The 14,346-nt window shown below is 28.8% G+C and overlaps 3 pseudogenes; 2 read left to right on the top strand and 1 right to left on the bottom strand.

The window, feature by feature from the left end:
• LOC110655080 (desmethyl-deoxy-podophyllotoxin synthase-like) overlaps positions 1-13,989 on the top strand; it is a 32,424-nt pseudogene extending 18,435 nt beyond the window's left edge.
• Positions 4,776-6,862, top strand: LOC131173955 (serine/threonine-protein kinase STY13-like; annotated as a pseudogene).
• On the bottom strand, positions 7,632-9,924 carry LOC131173956 (putative glycerol-3-phosphate transporter 5; annotated as a pseudogene).
• Positions 13,990-14,346: the final 357 nt, after the last annotated feature.

Raw genomic sequence — 14,346 nt, 5'->3', positions numbered from 1 at the left:
ATTTCAGAAAACACCTCATGTGATGATGAAAATTTTAATTAGTCATATTTTGGTTTATTATGCTGTGTAATGAATTGAATTTACTTAGTTGTGCACCACTGAGTATCAATACTCAGCGATAGCTTGTTCTGCTATCGCAGATAAAGAAAAGGACAAGGCAGCGGAGTAAGCTGCTTGGAGCTATTTTGGACTTTCTCCGGGTATATTAATTATACCCTTTGTAAATTTTTTTTTATGTAAATTAATAATATGTATCCATATGTACACATTCAGCAGTTGTATAGTAAAGCTTGTAATAATGTTATTTCTGATTTTCTTTTTCAAAATTTGGGACTATGGTATGTAAATTGAATTAAATGCAATGATGATAAGGTTTATTGAAATGTGTTGACTTGTGTTGATGTCACACCAGGCAGGGCCCGGCTCAAGGCCCTTGGGGTTGCCTTCTTGCAGCGTACCCTTACAGAGGCGGACTGCGACTCACAAGTGCTGTCGCTTTGTGGAATTAAATCCCGCCTGCAGCTAGGATTCGAACCCTTATCACTCACGGGTTTGCTTCGCCTCTCACCAATTGAGTGACTCAATTGGTGAGAGAAAGCAGCCCGTGAGTGATAAGGGTTCAATCCTAACTCTGCGGCGAAGTTAATTCCACAAAGCGATGAATGCAGTCGCAGCCTCTAAGGGTCTGCAAGAAGGGCCACCATAGAGGGGCTTGAGAGAACCCTGCCAGTGTGACGATTAATTGAGTATTATTTGGAGTTGGGTTGGTGAAAAATCTATTGAAAGTGCTTTCTTTTTAAGTTTTGAAGAATTCTTTTCTCAAAATACAGTCAGTCCTCTACCTAAATTTTTACAAAAATTGCGGAGTATTTAAATTAATCAATAATTCAATTTGGATATAAATTCCAATTAAAGAATTTTAATAATTAAAAAATATGACCTACCATTTTAAATTGAAAGGAAAAGGGTTTAAAATCCCTTGTAGTATGTTTAATGAGTTATCGGTAGCTGAAGTTCGGTAATTCATTAGATATACTACGGGATCATGTTATGCCTTACGGAGGGATAAGGTGTGACAAGCTTGACTTGCTAACTATTTTTTTCTTTTTTTTTATATTATTATATTAATATTTTAATTTATCTTTAATAAATTATGTTAATTTATGATTTAAAAAATAATAAATTACCTTTAGTGGCCATTCATTTGTAACTTAACTTTTTTTTTCAATTAAAATTGTTTAATGATTGAATTAAATTTGTTTCCAATTTTTCTTCGTCATCTTGCCTATAAATAATAAGTATTTTGTGACATTTGAGAATTATTAAACTTTTTTCTATCATCTAATATAGTTTTAAATTGTTCTTCGAATTGCTCAATTTTTAATTATTTCTATTCAAAATTTATTGTTCTTATTTCTCAAAATTTATTTATATTTCTATTGAATCTTAATTCCTTATAATATTAGAAAGAGACCCTTAAATCCAAAAACCAAAAGATCAAGTAGCACCAACTATATATATAAAAAAATAATAGTAGCAAGGTAAATATAATTATTTCTATATATGTTCACCAAGATAAGCTTTCAATATTGATTTTGTATATGTTTACTTTTATCTTTATTTTTTTTTGCCTTTATTATTTATCTACTGATTATCACATGACACTTTTATATTTTTCTAATCATTTTCATTTATTTATTTTTATGAGTAATGATATATTTTAATTATAGATATGTTAACTAATTTGTTTTTCCATAGAAAATGGATTTAAATAAAAAGTGATAAAAAAACAATTTTATTGAAAATCTAAATTAGACATATAAAGATTAAAAATAAAGTATTAAAGTGAGAGAGTATTATAGTTATATACTACAGATTTTAATAATCAAATTATATAAAAATATTAATTAGAAATAATTTTGATAAAATGAAATATTAAAATTTAAATTAAATATAGAAAACTATCAAATTTTGCATAGCAGCTTATTTAGCTAATTTTATAAAAAGCAATCAAGCTAAGATTTTCAAGTATTTCTGGAAATTAATTCAAAAATTTTAATTTTGGTGTATCCTCTCTAAATTTCTTTCTAATTCAATTGACATAAATTTTAATAATATAGCTTATTGAATCTATACAAAATATAGAGATTTTAGATAGAATAGATTTTTGGTCAATGGATTAAATAGTTTATAATAGCTTAGAGAACTTTTAAAATTAGCTTGTATGTCTTTGATTATGTATGTTGATACGAAATTTACTATTATATATAAATTAACTTGAGGATGATCATTTATGTTGAAATGTAATTATTGTAATTTATTGACCTTTACCATGATATTGTTATCTATCTACTTTTCATAAGGATACATGTATGTAATTATTAATTGGAAACATTTTAAATGTAAATAATTTTTTATAAAACTAGAAAAATATTTAATTAATTAGAAATAAAGTTTAAAAAAATTATAAATCAAACTTCTTACATTTTTTTTTATAATCGAAACTACTCACTAATAAAAAAATAATATAAATAATTTGAAGTAATAATAAATTTTTTGTAATATTGCCAAATAATATACTATGTATGAGGAGAAGTTGATTTATCAAAATATTAGCAAATTAATCACCAATTAGTTAAATTAAATTAATAAAAAATTTCTTACTTATTACCTTTTACATGACAAATAATGAAAATTTTCTACCCATGTTAGTGAAAAATTACTTAACTATTTTTTAATTGATTTCTCTTCCTTAATTAATAAATTAATTTCAACCATTTTATTGCCACGTGGCATGCTATGGGTAGAAGTTGACCTACCAAATAATAATTATTGTTATGTGATTATGCAAAAAATATATCTTATTTAATTTTTTAATTACTTCTAGAAAAATTGATTTCGTGTATATATAAGGATTATTATATGTGATAGTTAACTTGAAATTAATTTAAAATTTAACCATTCCTTCTCAAAAGTAAGTTAAACATTGTTTTATTATCTTTTTACATTTCACATAATCATTGTTAATATCAATTCATTTTCTTTAATTATTTATAAATTTAGAACATATTATTTTAGTTAATATAATTTTTATATAGAAGCGAGCAGGGCGCCCGAATTGAGGACTCGCATGCAATTGCCATCAGTGAAGCTCAATCAAAACACAAAATTTCAGTTTGAAAAAACGATTGAGATGTACCAAAAATTGGATGAGCTAATTTCAGTGCTATTTTGGCACTAAAATTGGAATGATTAAAAGAGTGCTTTTTGGCTGCTTAAAGAGTTGGCAAGATGGGAATCGCAAAGGGTCGTGTATGTATGAGTACGATCCAGTAGGTTACGAATGTATATAATCGATTCGAGTTGAAGAAAGGTTTAACTTTGAAAAATAATAGTCAAGATTCCATAGCGAGCCTGTGAATTCTCATGAAGCAATAGAACAAAGAAGAAATGCTTTTGAAGAAAAAGTTCATACTTTTATTCCAAAGTCAGAATATGAAACGGAGAGCTTCTTGATAGGATGAAAATATGTAGAGGACCCGTGAAAATTATGGTATCTAAATTTGAATCCTATTATTATTATTATTATTATTATTATTATTATTATTATTAAAGTTTAAATATATTTTAAATTTAATTAAAATTTATTTTTAATTATTTAAATTAATTTTAAATTTAATTATTATTACTCAATAAATATTAAAATTTATTTAATTTAATATATTTTAATTAACAATTTATATAAAATTATTTTTTATTAATAAATTATATTTTAAAATTTAATAATTTTATAAAATATTTAAATTTTATTTTATTTAGAATATAAAATATAAAAATTTATAAATATTATTATAAAAAATATATATTTTATGTTTAATTAAATATTTATATAAATAAATTTAAATAATAAATAATCATCATGTAAAGTTTAAATTTATTATAAATATTATTTTTAAAATTTAAATTTATTTCAAAATTAATTATATATTATTCAAACTTATCCTACTGAAATTTGATTGAAATGTATCCACAAAAATTCTACCATTGCCATCCTTGTTGATATGTCGTGGCTGTACAGACTTCTTTAGGCTTAGATGTGGTTAGAGTACTTGATATTGATGAAAATTTACTCATTGTAGCTCAATTAGTTGAAAGAAATTATGGGTTGGTGTTTAGAGATAAAACCCGCTGTATTTTCTATCCTGCTTGTCATGAATTAATATTCTATCAAAATAATAAAAATATAATAAAAAAACTTTTAATTTTATAATAAAAAATTAATATTTAAAATAAATTTTAAATAAAAATCAAATAAATAAATAAATAGCTCAGACTTATCATAGTATAATGGATACACTTTAATTACTAATTATGATAAGATTCATCATAATTGGATAAATTATTGTATGATCCTAAAATATATATCTTTCTATATAAAATCATATCACTATATGAAAATAAGAAAAAAATAAAAAAAATTGTGTCTAAGAGAAAAAAAAAAAATCTATGCTTCCCATATATTATATAATAATCCCTATGATTAATATTAATTTTATTTTAAAATTTTTACCAGAGATAGGATACTGCTATCTTGGTGTCTCCTGATATAAAAGTTGGAGAAAGGATTATGTATCACCGTGTAACTTCTCATACAAGTTTGACGCAGAAAGACACGTAAGTAACCTTAAACCCCAAGGAATTAGGAAACCTAATCCACATACAAGTTACATACCATCACTTGCTATAAATATTCAACTCAAATTCGCCACCTCCTAACAGAAGCTTGATTCATTGATTCTTGCAGAAAGCCTGAAAGAGACAGAGAGAGATGGAGATGAAGGAAAGGAGCAGAAGTTTAGGTAGGGCAAACAAAATTGCTTTTAAGGGCTTCGATGTCAACTTCGGACGACTCAGCATGCAGAAGGAGAAAGGTGACGAGGCAAACAATAATAAAGGTTGCGTCAAAGAAGAATGGAAAATTGATCCTCATAAACTAACTATTAAGAATTTTATAGCTCGGGGGAGTTTTGCCTCTGTTCACCGAGGGGATTATGATGGCCGAGATGTTGCAGGTTAGCTATATGCATGCTTTCTTTTACGCAAGATCAACCATACCTTAAATATTATTATGCCCCAAGATTTAATATGGTTTTCAACTTTTACTCTCTTTTTGGCTTTCTAATTAGTACAAAAACTGGGATTCTCCTCTGTTAATAATTAATAATCTTGGTCAATTTGGTTTTGGTTTTGCTTTTGTTTTTGTCTTCGTTTTCGTTTTACTTTATATTAGGGTTTTCTTTCAGTTAAAGTGTTTGACTGGGGTGAAGATCAAAAGACGAAAGCTCAAATTTCTTCACTTCGGATAGCATTTCGGCAAGAGGTTTCTGTTTGGCATAACCTGACTCATCCCAATGTTTCACAGGTAATCAATTATTTTTATTTCATTTTTCGAAACTAATTAATTTTCCGATTCAGATTCCTTATGCATATAATTTGTGACAAATTTCGGACCCTTTTTTTTCCTGTTTGCGCAGTTCATAGGTGCTGTACTGGGTACATCAGAAATAAAATTCCAAAACCACAGTGGTCAAATTGGCATGCCAGTCAATTTGTGCTGTCTCGTCACTGATTATCAACCTGGGGGTACTCTGAAATCCTACCTTGTAAAGAACCGGAAAAGAAAGCTGCCTTTCGAGAAATTCATGCAACTATCTTTAGATCTTGCAAGAGGGTTAGATTTCTCCACCATATTATGATTCTTTTATTTTTTTTCCCCAAATTCTCCACCATTATGACGTTCTTCATTAGTTACTTAATTAATTGCACTTCAAGATATAGTACTTGATTCTGCTTTTTTCCTTCCTGGCAGGTTGAGCTACCTTCATTCCAAGAATATTGTGCACAGAGATGTGAAGACAGAAAATTTGCTTCTTGACAAGAATCAAGCACTGAAGATAACTGATTTCAGGTTGCTAGACTTGAAGCTTTGAATCCTAATGAAATGACAGGTTATACCGGCTCACTTGGTTACATGGCACCGGAGGTATTAATACTATAAACCAAACATACATCACTTTATTGCGAAGCATAATTTTCTTATCATGATTTCAAATCCGTTCTACCATTGTGAATTGTAGAAAGAGTAACAAATGTTGATTTTGCTGATATGATTGCAGGTCTTCGACAATAAACCATACAACAGGAAATGCGACGTCTACAGCTTCGGAATTTGCTTATGGGAGATGTATTGTTGTGACATGCTGTATCCAAATCTAAGCTTCTATGAACTAACTTCTGCAGTGGTTTATCGAGTACGTAGTTTTTTTTCCCCTTTCACTAGTCATTGCTTGAAGCATAATTTTAGAACTTCTCCGAGATTTGTCGGAGTTGACAATTTGTGAATTTTTTTTTTTTTTAACTGCAGAATCTGAGGCCAGAGATTCCCAAATGTTGTCCAAGCTCTCTAGAAAAATTGATGAAAAGATGTTGGGATGCAGACCCTAACAAGAGACCAGAGATGGAGGAGGTAGTGTCAACGTTGGAGGCCATAAACACATCCAAGGGGAGAGGCATGACCCCTCTTAACCGGACTCGGGGTTGCTTCTGCTGGAGGCTCTGACGATGGAAATACTTGTGCTGACCTCTAAGGGATGGAAATACTTGTGCTAACTCTGCTAGTATAAATTTTTAGTTGTAAATAGAGAAACGACGTCTGATATATGTATGCAACATTAATTCAAGCATGCATACGTGACAGCTTTAATTTAGATTAAAATGTCATCAATTAGCTGATATAGTTCGTGGTCATAATCAAGCTAAGTTTCTCAGCTCTTAATATTTAGGGAGTAATTTTTGGCAGAAATTATGATTCTCATATATACAAACTATACAGAAAATGCTTCAAGATTACCCATTTGAAAGACTATACTCCATACCTTACTTTAAAAAATTACACTTTTCAAACATAGTGTAAGCATTTCCATGGAGTGGAACAATTTATCAATTGCCCTTTCTGCTTGCATATCTTTTCCCCTCAAGAAGGCCAGTACGTTGATATTCAATTGCGGCAGATGCTACTTACATGCTTAGAAAGCTAAAACAAAACAAAAAAGAATACAACGTAATTCGCGGACAATGTCTTAACGGCGAAATCTTTCCGAGCAACAGGTTCATTGGCACAGTGCTGCTGCAGTCGGCTGAGGCCGCCTTCTCGTTGTCCGCGTTGGGTCTTTGCGTCAGTTCCACTTAGCTTTTCTTTTGTTTTGGGTTCTGGACATACCTTTTCTTTTGGAGCTTGGGGTGGATTTATTTAGTTGGACCCTTTCATCTAAAGGGCCTTGGGGATCTAAATGGAATCAAGATGAGACAGATGCGGCTCACAATGTATTGAAAAAAAAAAAAAATAAGAAAGAAAAATAAAAACACAAAAGTCGTTAATATTTTGCATCGCAAGGCAAAACGACAAAAATTTATATGGCCCACAATATTTGCTTTACTCGAGTAGCAAACGATCATACAAGTCTAACAAGATGATAATAAAGATTTAGGATTTTCAAAGCTCGCGTTTGATCAATTGTAATGCTGTTTCTGTATGTTTTCAATGTATTTGCAGGAAACAGGAGAAAAAGATGTGAAAAATCTTTAATGAATTAGCTCCTGTACGTGTACAAATAATGAGTAAAGAATAAGTTCCCTAATCACTACAAATGCATCTTCATCAATGCACTTTTCCTATGTACACAAGTTCTCTAATGATTAAAAAACAAAAACAAAAACAAAAATACATAATCAATGTGCAAATGTGCTATTCGAAAATTTCAGCTTTGCAACACGAATCAGTAATAAACTTGCAAAGAAAATTGAAACAATAAGCATTTGAAAAACACTGTTCCATCCTCTTGTGGAAATATACCCAGCCAAAAGTGGGCCAATAGCTGCTCCAACAGAACCAGTACCATCTATAATTGCAGTGACAGTAGCCAAGGCATGGGAATTTCCTCTGATCAAATCCTGTGTGCCAAGATCAGCTGCTACAGCCGTAGTGATTAATAAGTAAGGGCCATTCACAAGAAAACCAGAAAGAAGCATCAACGCAACGTTCATTATCATAGACAGGCTCCCATAAACCCGGTACAAAATAAAGGCTGGAATTGATAGCAGCAAGAATACAATTAAAGTAACTGCACGAGCCTCAATCATATCAGATATGTATCCAGCTGAAATTCCTCCGAAGACTCCTCCAATGTCAAATACTGTAGAGAGCATTCCAGCAGTTTTGTGTGACAAATGCACACCTTTAATAGCTATAATTCCAACACAAACTTGTAATTAATAATTAATATCTAACATCTGAAATCAGGAACTTTAAGCAAGTATGAAAAATATGCTTAAGCCTTAACCACAAAGTCAAGATACAAAACGCATTATCTAAATGGACATGCTAAAGAAAGGACAAGTCGTTGCCACAAGAATTGGTCTAAAATCATTTTTACAGAGTTCACAAAATAAAAGGTTTCAAATTCCCAATATCTTTTGTGACAATAACATCAATTTCCTCCCATTCAGACTTGTATAAAATCATGCAAACACCAGTATCATGAACCTATATCAATTGCTCAACAAAGATTCGTACACAAGTAGAAGTAAAAGCATTTACCAGTGTGCCTAATGTACAAGGGCAACCAATATAAAAAAGAATAAGCCAGAAGCTTCGAAAGAAGAGGCAGAAAGCAAATGGCGCCACTCCAGGTAGTCTCAAGCTGCCAAAAATCCAATGGCAGCCAAAGAATCTGAATTTTCCATCCCAAGAAGCCCTGCTTTTTTCTGATTCCTCTTTCTCTAGGTTATCCGCTCCTTCCACCTCCACAGCCATCTCAATCTCTATCCCTGGAGGCTCAAATCCAATATCTTCAGGACTAACAACAAGAAACAAAAGCACCAAAACCCCAACTAAAATCACACAAATCCCAGGCACCTCAAATGACCAAGCCCACCCAAACTCCAAAACACCAGAAGCCACAACCGACCCCATAATGTTTCCTACTGAAGTATGTGAATTCCAAACCCCCATCATCAACCCTCTCTTTGCTTTCCCAAAACAATTCCCAACTACTGCCACCACACAAGGCCACCCTATAGACTGACACAATCCACACAAAATCTGTATACCCACAAAAACGCTTAGAATGTATAGCAAACCAATACCCCAACCCAAAATGAAAAGTCGAAAAACCACCAACCACCATCCCAAAAACAAGAAACAACATCAAATCAATCCTATCACCAACATGTCCAGCAAAATACATCCCAATCGAATAGGCTGATAGAAACGCAAGATCAATCTCCCCAAGTCGGTGAGTTCCCTCCAAGCCATTGAATGGAGGCCAACCAGTATCCATGGAGCTAAACTTGGATTGAATTATCGAAGAATTTAATTGAACATTGGGTCCAAGAACGCTCTTGACGACACTGGGCGGCTTTCTAGAGGCATGTAAGGAAGCGCATGCAAGAAAGGCGATGATTAGGACCAAGATTTGGTAGAAAATCAGGGATCTGTGTGAGAGTTTAAGGAATGGGAAGGGTAAGAGCTGAGGGTACACTTAGGGTTTTGGATGGCATCAGTTGTTAATCCCGTTCAAGTCCATAAAAATTGAAGTGCTATTGAAAAAAGTAAAAAACAAAAAGCTTGTGAATTTTATAGAAAGTGAATGCAGAGAAGGAATGAAGAGGATTTGAGTTAGGGCTCAGGGTTACGATATGAGATTTTGATTAAAAAAAAAAAATTGATTGTCACAGAAAATGAAACCCTAGAAATCTCGTTCTTCAAAGGAACAAGAATGCTGAGATCGGGACAATGGGGTGTCTGAAACTGGCTGTTTGGATCCGATCAGATCCCACGCATTTCACGTTCCAGGACTTGGAAGTTTTATATTTGGAATAAATCTCACTTTGCTAGCCCATTTTAAAGTTGTGTTTTAATTTAGTTCAAAAATTTTGATTTATGTCTATTTTAAAAATTAAAAATCGGTGATGTCTGAGTTATTTTTTTATTATTTTTAATATTTTAATATTAATTATTTTTTATTTTTTTAAACATAGTTAATTATTTTTTAATGTTAATTCAGTAATTATAATAAGTTAATTTTTTTATATTTTACTTTTTCTAATATTAATTAATAATATGAAAATATAAAAATAATATTTTATATTTTTAATTTTATTTGATTCTAATTTTCTTATATGAATTAAAAAAATAAAATATAAAGTAATTTTTAATTTAAATAGTTAAAATTTATTTTAATAAAAAATATATATATATTTTTAATATTTTTCAATTTAATTGAGTATAATTATTATAATTTTTACTTTTAATCAATTATATGAAAATATAAAAATAATTTTTTTATATTTTATTTTTATTAATAATATTAAATAATAAAATAATATTTTTATATTTTAATTTAATTAATTATAAAATATAAAAATAACATTTTAATATTAAAAAATAAAAATAAAATAATTAAATATTTAATAAATGACGCATGTAAAACAATTTAGAAAAATTGAGTTAAATAAAAAATAAATCAAAATTTTTAAATTAAATTAGACTTCCTAAAAAAAATATAGTGAGCAAATTAAGATTTATTCATTTTATATTTTCAATGATGCCCTTGAAACTATTTTTCTACTATCATGGTCTCTTTTTTAATTAAAATTTGATTAAAATTATATTATAATAGTATCTAATTTTAACTAATATTTTTCTCGCATAATTTATAAATATAAATTAATTTTTCAGGATATTAAAATATTAATATATAAACCTCTCCGTTTTATATTATTATTATTATTATTGATTTCATTACAAAATTCAATATATGAAGATTAATGAGGAAAATTTAAAGCAAATAAATGATTATAAATTTCAATATGGGAAAATTAATTACTTATTTTTTAATAACTTAGTTGGAGTGTCATATTCCTCAATTAATAAGTGTGTATATATCCAAGCTGTCTTAAATTTTAGATATTGAGAAAAAGAAAGTAAAATTTCATTAATTTTAAAACTCTTCTTTTCTTTTTCCTCTTTTTTTTTAATTTAATATATTTCTTTTTGAACTTTCATGCATATTATATTTTGAAAATATATTTATAAATTAAAAAAAAATATATATATATATATATATATATCATAAAATAATTAAAATTGGACAATGGGATTAAGATACGTATTAATAGTGAATAGACTACGAACTCTGGTTTATAATAGAGATAATCAAAAAACAAGAAAATCTAGTTAATGAGCTGAATTCAATCTTCAATTTGTAGAACATCAAATATTTAGTATTGATTGCGTAGGTCGAGATTGAACATAGAAAGAAATCTTAAATACAAGAAATCTATTTTCATTTTGTTTCCAAAGTAATGTCCATGAATTTGGGTCAATTTGAAATAAAAGGAAAGCAATTATTTGTATAAAACTCTATTCACATAACCTTGAAATTAAGGCAATTATAAGTTACTTGATTGGCAAACCGTTGAAATATGACAATATATGTTATTTATTGGTTAAATCAATTCAATTCAAATTTGATTGATTTCAGGTTAAGAGTAGGAGTAAGTATTATTCAGTTTAAATCAAATAAATGAAATTGAGCCATTTTAATTTGGTAATTCGATTTGATTTTTAAGATAATTCAGTTCAGTTTTGCATTTTAAGAATTTCAGTTAATTCTGTTCGGTTCGATTTTGGATAAAACAAATCGATTGAACCGAACTGAACCAAATAACTTTATTGATTTTTAAATTGATTTATTTTTATAAGAAATTTATGAATTATATGCAATTATATATATATATATATATATATATATATATATATATATATATATATATATATAAATTGTTTAATTTCATTGATTAATGATTATTATGTTCAAACTAAGGTTAAAATCAGACTAAATAAATTGAAAATCAAGTCTAAGTTAAAAAATTCATTCAAACTTAAAAATTGATAGGTTCAAATCAAATTAAACGAAATAGAGTGATTTGGTTCTATTCAATTGATTCGATTTTTATTCATTTCGATTTGATTTCAAAAATACATAATTCAATTAATCCAGCTTTGATATTTCAATTCGGTTCGATTTGAACCGAATACAGAAATAAAGCGATTTGGTTCTATGAAATTTTATTATCATTCTAAATTTAAAATTATAAATTACCATACTTATATAAAAATTCTATCTCTCATTAATTACCTTTATATAATTAATCATAATACTATAAAATACTTTTTTTTTTCTTCATGTGAATAACAGAAATACCAATATAAAAGAATTATGATAGCATCACGATGATGAATAATATAAAAAAAATTATAATATTAATTCTAATGTATAAGTAATTAATACAATTCACGCATAATTTGCTAACAATTATTATATAATATATGTATAATTTAAATTACATTATATATGATTTTATTAATTAAAATAATATGTAATGTAAAAAAATATATTGTATATTATAATAATTTATAAGGCAATTTTAAAAATATATCTTGCAATTTAATACATTATAATTTTAAGAAATAAAATTTTTCATTTTCAATTAACTTGTATCTTGAAGTTGTACGTTATTACATTGTCATTTCATCCATTAACAAAATACTGACAATATATTAAAACCAATTGAAATACGAAATTGCCATATCAATATTTTGTTAATGAATACAGGGTAATGTGATAACTTAAAATTTTATGGTGCTAATTAATTTAATGAAGTTTTATTGTCACGACCCAACCTATGGGCCGGACCGGCACTAGGACCTGGGCCATAAATTCATTACGCTAAAAGATCTTTTTTTTTTCTAAAATGTAAATAAATTTCCTCACAAGGTAGAGTAGGATAGAGTGATTTAAATCCATCCCCTTGCTACTTTGATAGATAGGGATTGCTTTAAGGTTTTAGACAAAATTAATTAGAGGGATCATTTAGTATTCTCAGAGCATGCTTTTTTTTTCATATATATATATATATATCTCATTTAAATAAGAAGTAATTGAATTTTTATACATGAAAAATAGTGCTCTTAGTATATATTATGAATTTGCAATCAATAGAACCAATGAAAACTAGATGATTAAAATTGTCATTGTATGTACACTTATGATCTAAGTGATCACCTGCATCAAGCTAATATATTTTAATTGTAGGTTTCAATGATAAAGGGCAACAAAGAAAAAAAATAGAAAAAAGAGATTTTTTTTTATTTTTTCAAAATAGGTACTCATATATTTCTATTCATTACTGGCAGAAAATTATCATTGCTGACAGAAAATTACGTGTATAACTTTCAATTTCAGGATATATTTATTGCTGGTAGCGACACATCTTCGACGCCTGTAGAATGGGCAATGTCAGAAATGCTGAAAAACCCAAGAGTGATGATAAAGGCACAAGAAGACGTAAGACGAATTTTTTATGCAAACGGAAACATTGACGAAGCAGGCCTTCAAGAATTTAATTACTTAAAATTGGTTGTCAAAGAAACTCTGAGATTACATCCTCCTGTTCCATTGTTAGCTCCAAGAGAATGCAGAGAGAGTTGTATCATTAATGGGTATGACATACCTGAAAAATCCAGAGTCATTGTGAATGCATGGACGATTGGAAGGGATCCCAATTACTGGTCTGAAGCTGAAAGATTTTATCCAGAGAGATTTCTTGATAATTCAATTGATTATAAGGGTACCAACTTTGAATTTATCCCATTTGGTGTTGGAAGGAGGATGTGTCCAGGAATATCATTTGGCATGGCTAATGTTGAGCTTCCACTTGCACAGCTTCTATACTTTGGATTGGAAACTCCCAAGTGGGCTGAAGCGGGAAAATCTTGACATGACTGAAGCTTTAAACATTACTGTGAGAAGAAGAAATCCTCTCTACGCGATTCCCATTCCATACCTTCCTCTATCTGTCAAGTAAAACCTTAACCTGTATAGTTTACCTCAGCCAATAATAAGTAGATTAATGTGTATTTAATGTTTATGTATCAGTATGATTTGCATGTAATTAATTATATGATCTTGGTAGTTTACCATGTTATGGTTAATTCCTGTTTTTTTTTTTTTTTTTTTTTTCTGCTCCTCTGTGTTGAGCAAGAATCAAATTTTGCTGAAACACAGCAAAATTATTCCAATTTAAAAGAAGTAGGCAACACTTTTAGAAATTTGAAGGCAAATAGCAGTTAAATAAGTGGCAACATTTCTCCAAGTTCAGCCACCAACTTATGCACCTGGAAATCAGCAAGACGTTACATGAACAAAATGTGCTACTAAAAAG

This window comes from Hevea brasiliensis, chromosome 15 (assembly GCF_030052815.1).
Source record: "Hevea brasiliensis isolate MT/VB/25A 57/8 chromosome 15, ASM3005281v1, whole genome shotgun sequence".
NCBI classification, from domain to species: domain Eukaryota; kingdom Viridiplantae; phylum Streptophyta; class Magnoliopsida; order Malpighiales; family Euphorbiaceae; genus Hevea; species Hevea brasiliensis.
This window is presented reverse-complemented; position numbering and strand designations above follow the sequence as displayed.